Consider the following 8,864-nt stretch of genomic DNA (forward strand, 5'->3'; position numbering starts at 1 on the left):
CTTGCCTACTGTGTTGTGTAAGTTTTTCATACAGGAGTCTATTAAGTCTGAAACTACAGCCTTAGAGTGCTTCAGTAACAAGTTTTTAGCTCAATACAAGCTATATTTGAGTCATTTGGCTCATCTTCCATTATCTCCATAACTGATACCACCATGACTGAAACCATGTTATTTGCATAAATTAGTATCTCTTTGCTTAAATTATTTGCAAATTCATCTTGGCCAAAATGTTTTTTGTGATGGCATTTTTCTTTCTTTTGTTGTCTTACCCTTCTATTCTAGTAAAACTCTACTATTGGAAGACTTGTTTATTTCTTTATAAAACAGTCTTCTTGAAGGTGGACTCTCTTCATATTTAGTGTCTTTCATATTGACATGAATAATTTTTGCTAGTGGATTATTTTTATCATTATAGGTACCCAGTCCAACAGATTCACGATTTAAGTTTTCCAGAAAAAGCAAAACATGGGTCAGGATCATCTGACTTTTCATTAATCTCTTTATGTACCATTGCAGTGAGAGAGTCTGTCAACTGGTTAGAGAGTCTGGGTAGAGAGTCTGTCAACACAAAAAGAAATCTCTTTTAACTCCTACTTACCTTCAAGTAGTGGCCTCACTCTCTGTGCCCTTTGGCTCTTTTGGATGTGGAGTAGTTTCCATCATCAAGTATCTGGTGGCTCAGCTCTGGATCTAACAACCAGATCAATGTGATCCCCACAGACACTGAATCCTCCTGGTGATCCACTGCACTGTTTCAAGTTCTGCACTTCAGCAGGTGCTTGCCTTGAATTTCCATCACCCTCAGGCTTATCAGTGCATCCCAGTGCTGAGTCTTTTTGATACCAGCTCAAGATTTTCAGTGGATTTGATTCCCGAACAGTCTCAGGAATAAAACAAAATGGGAATGCAGAATGATTTTTTATCCACACTTTGTCCCTTGGACACAAAGGCTCTTTCCATGTCAAGAAGTTGTGTGTGGGAGCCAGATGAAATTCTGATTGGTTTTGGAGACTATAAAAGAATCATTATGTATATTGTTTTCAGAAGCATATTCTCAATGGCAGCAAATAGCTCCTCTAGTGGCATAACTACGTGAACACCAATATGAATAAAGGTGGTTTTGCAATTATGCCACTAAAGCTTGTCTTTTTTTTTTCTTCTTTTTTTTCCTTTCTTTTTTTTTCTTTCTTTTTTCCATTTTTTCATTTTGTTTTTCTTTTTTCTCCCCTTTTTTTTTCTCCTTTTTTTTTTTCCCTGTTTTTTTCTGCTGAGGACTTCTGCCACTACCCCATGAGTGATGTCTACTGCTGTCTGAGAGGCTCCATTCCAGTCTTATTACTAAGGATGCTTCTAAGTTCAGGTTAGATTAAAATCACAGACTCATTACCCCTCTGGGTTTTCATTTTTTACAGAAGTCAGACAACTACTCCAACTGTATATTTTTCCACAGAATGAAGTAGACACACATTCACAGGAGGAGAAGTCACAGGAGAAGGGCAGAAGAGATTTATGGACAGGTATCTCAAAATATTTTTCACTTTTTGAATCTGTTTGGAGACTTGAAACAAAGAGTCCTTTTGCCTAGTCTTGCTCACAAGTCACCATCTGCAGAAATACTATATGAAAAATTCTGTACACTATTAACAGTGTAGCAAGTAGTGGGGAAAAGGTGGGAACACAGTTTATCGGTATGTCCCATGTCTACTTCTTCTTCCATTTCAGCATACAGCACTACTTGCTGAATTTCATTCCCCCATGAACACCTAAAAATGGCTTTGGCATAAGAATGGTTTGCATCTGAAGAAAATCTTCTACACTTAGTACTGATGCAGGTATAGTTTTTGGTAGACTTCAAAATAGTATGCATAGCTACAGGTATGCTTGGCATGAGCTTATTTCTGTATTTCTAGCTCAGTTCGGCAACAACAGAATGGCAGGGACTTGATTTAGCCTGCTAGAATTCAAGATAAGCCATTTTGCCAGTGGCACTCTTATCTAGACAGTACTTCCACAGCCACAGTAGAAATATGAAGCAGCTTACAGCTGTGCCACTTCTTATTGTCCAAAACCTTTAAACTTTTCTGACTGGCATTAGGCAGTGTTTGGAACCCTCTCATTGCACTTAAAGACCTATTTTCACTATCTGGAACAGTCAGTATGTTTAGTATTCACTTCATTAGCCATCTGTGTCTTCTCAACTAGATACCTTCCATGCTGTGGCTCTGCCACAAAAAATTACTGTCTTCCTTAAGTTTCTATCATAGAATATGGATTTATATGTGTACCTGCCTATTTGAATGTTCTCGATTTCTTACTTACCCTGGCATGCACCAGTGGACATAGGATAAAAAAATTGCAAAATTCCTTCACTATATTCCGATTTATTTTCTCATCTCTCCTCTTACAATGACTCCTTTGCAAAGAGTAGTCTCCTTTCTCCTATCTTTTTCAGACAAGCTCCTTCCAAATTTCACTGTCATTTCTGTCATTTGTGAAAGGTACCTGTATTGCAAGTAGAAGTACCAGAGATTATTCAGTCAAAAAAATGTATTTGTCCATGGCCTCTCCTTCTTTCTACCTCTTCTTCCTCTCTTTTTCCTTCTTTTCCTGTTCTTTAATCTTACTCAGAGACTGGGTTTTCCAGTGCTTAGTTCTCTCTAAAGCCATTGCAAGCAATCCACGATACAAAGATTTGCAGTTTTTCCTATCAATATTTATACCAGTGTTTGGAAGTTAAACAAAACCCAAACCTTCTGCCCTACTCCGGGTATGTGTTTTCATGAATTTGAAGAGAGAGAGGTGTATTGTGACAAAATAAAACAGAAAGGAATGTTCAAAGTTTTGGATATGTGGTTGCCAGACAGAGAATGCAGACTGAATTGCACATGCTTCTAGAACCACTACCCTGGGACAAACAAGCCCTCATGTTCAGGAAATGAACCCTTAGTTTCTCTGGTAAGAAATCAGAGTACATTTGCTGAGCAGTCTGAAAGAGCTTGTGTGGACTTATTCAGGTCTAGCTTTAACTCGGAATTACTTGGTTTGCATTTACACACTAAATCTTAGCTTAGATGCTCCTGGCTTGTGCCAAGGATAACGTTGTTAAGCACTGAGGAATATGGTCTGAAAAACTATGCAATGGTTTACCTTGGCTGATAAGAAAACATGTATACATCAGCTGAGGAATTCTCAGTGATCTCCATATGCTTATCAAATTCACAGTACCAGACACTGAAGAAATTTGCTTTCCCTTATTTAGATAACAAATTCCTCACTGCAAAGTAGCAGTAAGTATTGTATGCAAGCAGTAGTGACATTCCTACATTCAAGGGAACATTCTGGAATTAAGCAGTGAGAATAATCCAAAGTTGTGTTGCACATGTACAAACAGTTGGTATTTGGTAGTAGAGAGTGTTCCTTTAAGCTGAACATGATCCAGCAGTGTGCCCAGGTGGCCAAGAAGGCCAATGGCATCCTGGCCTGTATCAGGAACAGCGTGGCCAGCAGGTCCAGGGAAGTGATTCTGCCCCTGTACTCAGCCCTGGTGAGGCCACACCTCGAGTAGTGTGTCCAGTTCTGGGCCCCTCAGTTCAGGAAGGAGATTGAGGTACTGGAGCGGGTCCAAAGGAGGGCAACCAGGCTGGTGAAGGGACTCGAGCACAGGCCCTATGAGGAGAAGCTGAGGGAGCTGGGGCTGTTCAGCCTGGAGAAGAGGAGGCTCAGAGGAGACCTCATCACTCTCTACAACTCCCTGAAAGGAGGTTGTAGCCATGTGGGGGTTGGTCTCTTTTCCCAGGCAACTCTCAGCAAGACAAGAGGTGCCTCTCAAGTTGTGCCGGGGGAGGTTTAGGTTGGACATTAGAAAGAATTTCTTTATGGAGAGGGTGATCAGGCATTGGAATGGGCTGCCCAGGGAAGTGGTGGATTCTCCGCCCCTGGAGATATTTAAAAAGAGACTGGATGTGGCACTCTCTGTGGAGTCTCGAACCTGGGGCTTTTGGCATTGCAGTGCTGGGTCTTAACCAGCTGTGCCACGAGAGCCTCACCTTGGAGGCAAGGAGCACTAGTGGTGCAATGAAGGTAATACAGTGCTCAAAGAGCTACCAGCCTCTCTCGTGACTAGCCCAACAGTGAGCTAGTCTGTATCTGTGAGTTTCACCTTTTACTGGCCCCCTGGTCTTGCACATGCTCAATAGGGGGCCTGCCCTAATTGGGCACAGGTGGATTTGATACCAGCTCACACCCACTTCTCGGTAATCAGAGGCGTCTGATTGCTTTGTTCCAATACAAAATACAATTTGTGGGGAAGCTGGGATAATCTGAGATACCACTCTTCCATGGATAAAGGAAACAGCATCACACTACTAAGAAACAATTTTAAAAGAAATACAAAACAGGTGTTACAAAAGTTGCAATTCCATATAAATAGAAGTTGAAAGTTAGGATATTAACCTAAAACATGCTACTTATAGGAAATAAAAGTTAACCAATAACAGCAATACTTTATTCTAATACGATGCTTTTCATTAGGATATTTTTAAATGTGTCCTGGTTTGGGCCAGGATAAAGGTGTTTTTGTGTCTTGTACTTTTGCTTTTAGCAAAAGTAAGTCTTGTAAGTAAGGTCTCTTGTAAGTAAGGTCTCTTGTAAGTAGTTGCACTTGCTGAAATTAACAGCAAGTTTCTCAGACAGTGTGTGCTTCTAGGACTGATAACACTTGATGTTTATAGTTACTGCTAGAGACTGGTGTGCAGAGCCAAGGACACTGCTCAGTTCTGAGGAAAACTTTTACCCTCCAGAAGGAAGAAAGAGGTCCCACCTCCTTTGGGGAGGAACAGACAAGATAGATGCCAGAATTGACCAAACAGAGTATTCCATCCCATATACGTCACACTCAGGATAAATCTGAGGGATCACGAGGGCCAAGCCAGATTTCCTGATTTCCTGCTTCCAGTTTCCAGCTGCCTGCCCTTCCTGCCTTTCCTGCTTCCCTTCCTTCACCCGGCATCCTGGAAGGATTCCGTCTGTTCGTCTGCCTGTGGTCCTGATCCATGCCAGCCTGATTCTGTGTGTTCCTGCCTCCAGCTCCCGACTGCTGCCGACTCCAGGAGTCCAGCTTGGACTTTCCCAGGGCTTCCCTGCAGCCTCGGTGGTGACGTGAGAGTTATTGGGGGAAAAAGGGGGAGGAATGTGGTATCCATTTTCCTGTATATTTGTATATATTTAGTAATTTTTTCCTATTTATCATTACTGTTTCATTAAAGTTGTGTAGTTTAGTTTCCAACCCATAAATCTCTCTCCCTTATTCTCTCTCCTTTCTTTATCAAGGAGGAGAGAGAGATTATTTAATAGAGAGCGTCTGTTACTCGGTTTAATTGCCGGGCCAGTGTTAAACCGTGACAAAGTGTTTCACGAAGCAGGCATCCTTATTCCACTTTAGGGATGGTGAAGCTGAGATGTGAGAATGTGACATGACTTCTGCATGTCATGGAGCAGCCCAGCAGAAAAATTGGTGACACACCCTTGGTCTCCTGACTGCTAACCCTGTGCTTGGTCCCCTGGCAATGCTGTGGTCCCCTTCTGCCATCTACAGTATCCAGTCTAGCTTTATCTAAGGCAAACTCCTAAGCAGTGTCACAGGAAACAACCTATCATGCAAAGATCTCTGCAGCACATGTCCGTTTTCTTGCACTCAGAAATGGCTTTCACTCTGATTCATGGAGTGCCTTAATTGCAGCATGAGATGTTAACACTTTGGGGAAAGTGCATAACATCCTACAAATCGAACACTTTTCAGGGAGTTAGCAAATGAAACAGATGCAAGACAGCATGAAGCAGATGCAACATAGCATGCACACAGCAGAAGTACGTCCTGCCTCCCATCCTGCACCCCTCCTGACTGCTGGCCTCAGGCACCAAGACACCTTGGCAGAGAAACCCAGCAGGAAAGGAAGGAGGAGGTTTCAGAAGAAGGAGAGTATCTGCCTGTTGTTCTTCACACATCTGTTGAAAAAAGCCACACTGGGGGACAAAGGAGACTATGGGAAGGGGAAGTCTCTTAAGTGAACAGCTTAGAGAGGTTTCTTAGACTGCTGAAAAATCCAGGTGAAGTCAAAGGATGGCAAAATCAGAAAGCAAATGGGGTCTCCAGGCATTGCCTCATGTTCTTATTTACCCCTTATATACACTGAATAATCTGAAGACTCAAACGGGCTTCCCTACCTCAGCAGCACTGGTGTGTTTGTAGGGCCCCAAGAGGTTTCAGATGATGTTTTATAACTAAGATGTTTGGTTGTCCTCACCAGACTGGCACTTTGGTCTCCTACTTATCTTGCTCCAGCCAGAAAGCAGAATGACATCAGTCACAACACTAAAGCCACAAGGAGACCAAGGGTGCAGGGTTCTGTGGAAACTGAGGCACACCATTCATACCTGCCAGGCCTTAAAGTCACCATTTGCAACTAACCTGCTGTTTCCCAGCTCTAAGATGCCAGAAACACTGAACAGGGGACTCTTAGTAAATCCTCACATATTTTAGGTGCTGCTCTTAGGTATTTGGCTCTAACTTCCCAGGGATTCAAATAGTTAGAGAGTTCTTAATCAGCAATATGATGTTCCAAATTGGTTTTAAAACCAAACTCAGCTCCCTGGAAATTGCACATTTAACTGAGTTAACTTGAAATTAGAGCTGTAACAAGTTGGATCTGCCCATTACCTTACTTCTTTTTAATAATTACATCACCATAAGACATAAGAATCTCTGGCAAACCAGCCCATCTTATGCTTGCAACAGCACTGCTGAAAGAGGAAAATATTCTTTTTTAAAAAGGGAGAATGGAAACTAAAGAGCTCTGAAGCTCTGAGATCAAGGGGTCTCCAAGGCTGAAGACACATCTTCCGATTCTTACTCCATTGCCTTAGGCATCATCAGTCCTTCTCTTCCTCCTCCAAGTTTATGATTTTCCACAGACATTTGTGTCACTGTAGAAAACAATGAAGGGTCAAGTCTCCACAGCAGGAAGAACAAGATGTGCATGTGAGATGCGGGAACTGGACCATCACTTTCACGTACCTGTTTGCCAGTTCTAAAATGAAGCAAAGTACCCAATGGGTAAATTCCCACTGCTTCCCATGAGCCCTCATTGCCTACAGATACAGATTTTTTCCTATCTAAGCACAAGAGCACAAACTGGATTTCCCAAAACCAAGTGAGGCAGGCTGGGCCACTAAGAAAATCTGTGGTGAGACCATCAGGCGTGACAAAGGTGGAGAGAGCAGGGGTGGGCAGGTATTTCAGCCTGGAAAAGAGGAGGCTCAGAGGAGACCTCATCACTCTCTACAACTCCCTGAAAGGAGGGTGTAGCCAGGGGGGGGTTGGTCTCTTCTCCCAGACAACTTTCAGCAAGACAAGAGGGCACGGTCTTAAGTTGTGCCAGGGGAGGTTTAGGTTGGACATTAGAAAGAATTTCTTTATGGAGAGGGTGATCAGACATTGGAATGGGCTGCCCAGGGAAGTGGTGGATTCTCCATCCCTGGAGATATTTAAAAAGAGACTGGATGTGGCACTCAGTGCCATGGTCTAGCAACCGCAACGGTGGTTCAAGGGTTGGACTTGATGATCTCTGAGGTCCTTTCCAACCCAGCCAATTCTATGATTTCTATGATTTTGGAGTGGGAGGTGGAGGGGACCTGCTTCTGTGGTTCTCAGCTGCCTGCAAAAAGAGATGGTCAAGTTTAGTTTGGTGTGCACCTGACTTACAGGTCAAAGGAAAAAACAAAAAAAAAGTGTTTTGTGGCTAAGAACTGGAGATGGCCAGAGCTCATAGAGCAGCTGGATTTTTTTTTTGCCCCAAATTCCAACTCACCTGCGATGCCACATCTCTGGCAGAAGGGCCATTTGGATTTGCATCAGAACAGAAACTGAGTTAAAACAAAGTATTTTTGAAGCTGTCCAAAGTGCCAGAAATATTCCCTGACTATTCTGCCTTTTACTGAACTCATGTTTTAAAAAAACGTTTTGGTGAATATGAGCTCTGGCTACAGTGGTGTAAGCCAGGTTACAAAAAAAAACCCCAGCCATTTGTATTCAATGCGGACTAAAAAGCAATGGGAACCCGTGGGAAAAACAAGGCTATAATAGTGCAAGTGGCAGATTTAGAGTGCCCTGTGTGCTGTCGTGATGCAACTTTCACAGCAGCACTCGCTGAGGGGAAAGTCTCGGTGAAATGCTGAAGACCTAGGATGACAAAGGGAGTCAGGAATTTTAGAGTGGCTGCACGTCTGTCATCATAAAATTGTTTAATCCCCATTTAAGGCTAATGTAATAGGTAATTCAAGGTGTGAGGAATGAGCTACTAAAACCGTTTTCAATCAGTCCAGCTGAGCAGGGGCCAAAGTTACTGTCATTTAATTGCTGGGCTTGGCTCCTTTCCCCTACACAGCCATTCCGAAGCAGACTCACTGACCAGAGGGCACGGTCTTAAGTTGTGCCAGGGGAAGTTTAGGTTGGATATTAGAAAGAATTTCTTTACGGAGAGAGTGATCCAGCATTGGAATGGGCTGCCCAGGGAAGTAGTGGATTCTCCATCCCTGGAGATATTTAAAAAGAGACTGGATGTGGCACTCAGTGCCATGGTCTGGTAACCTCAACGGTGGTTCAAGGGTTGGACTCGATGATCTCTGAGGTCCCTTCCAACCCAGCCAATTCTATGATTCTATGACTCTATGACCGCTCAGAGCCAGATTTAAAGTATTTAAGCTCGAGGTTTCCACAACCCACCTTCAAGCGTCAGACGCCACCCTCCCTTTGAAACCCCCTTGGTGGGCGCCTCTGAACCCCCACCCCGCCCTGCGGAGCTGCGTCA

This window comes from Calypte anna, chromosome 1, assembly GCF_003957555.1.
Source record: "Calypte anna isolate BGI_N300 chromosome 1, bCalAnn1_v1.p, whole genome shotgun sequence".
NCBI classification, from domain to species: domain Eukaryota; kingdom Metazoa; phylum Chordata; class Aves; order Apodiformes; family Trochilidae; genus Calypte; species Calypte anna.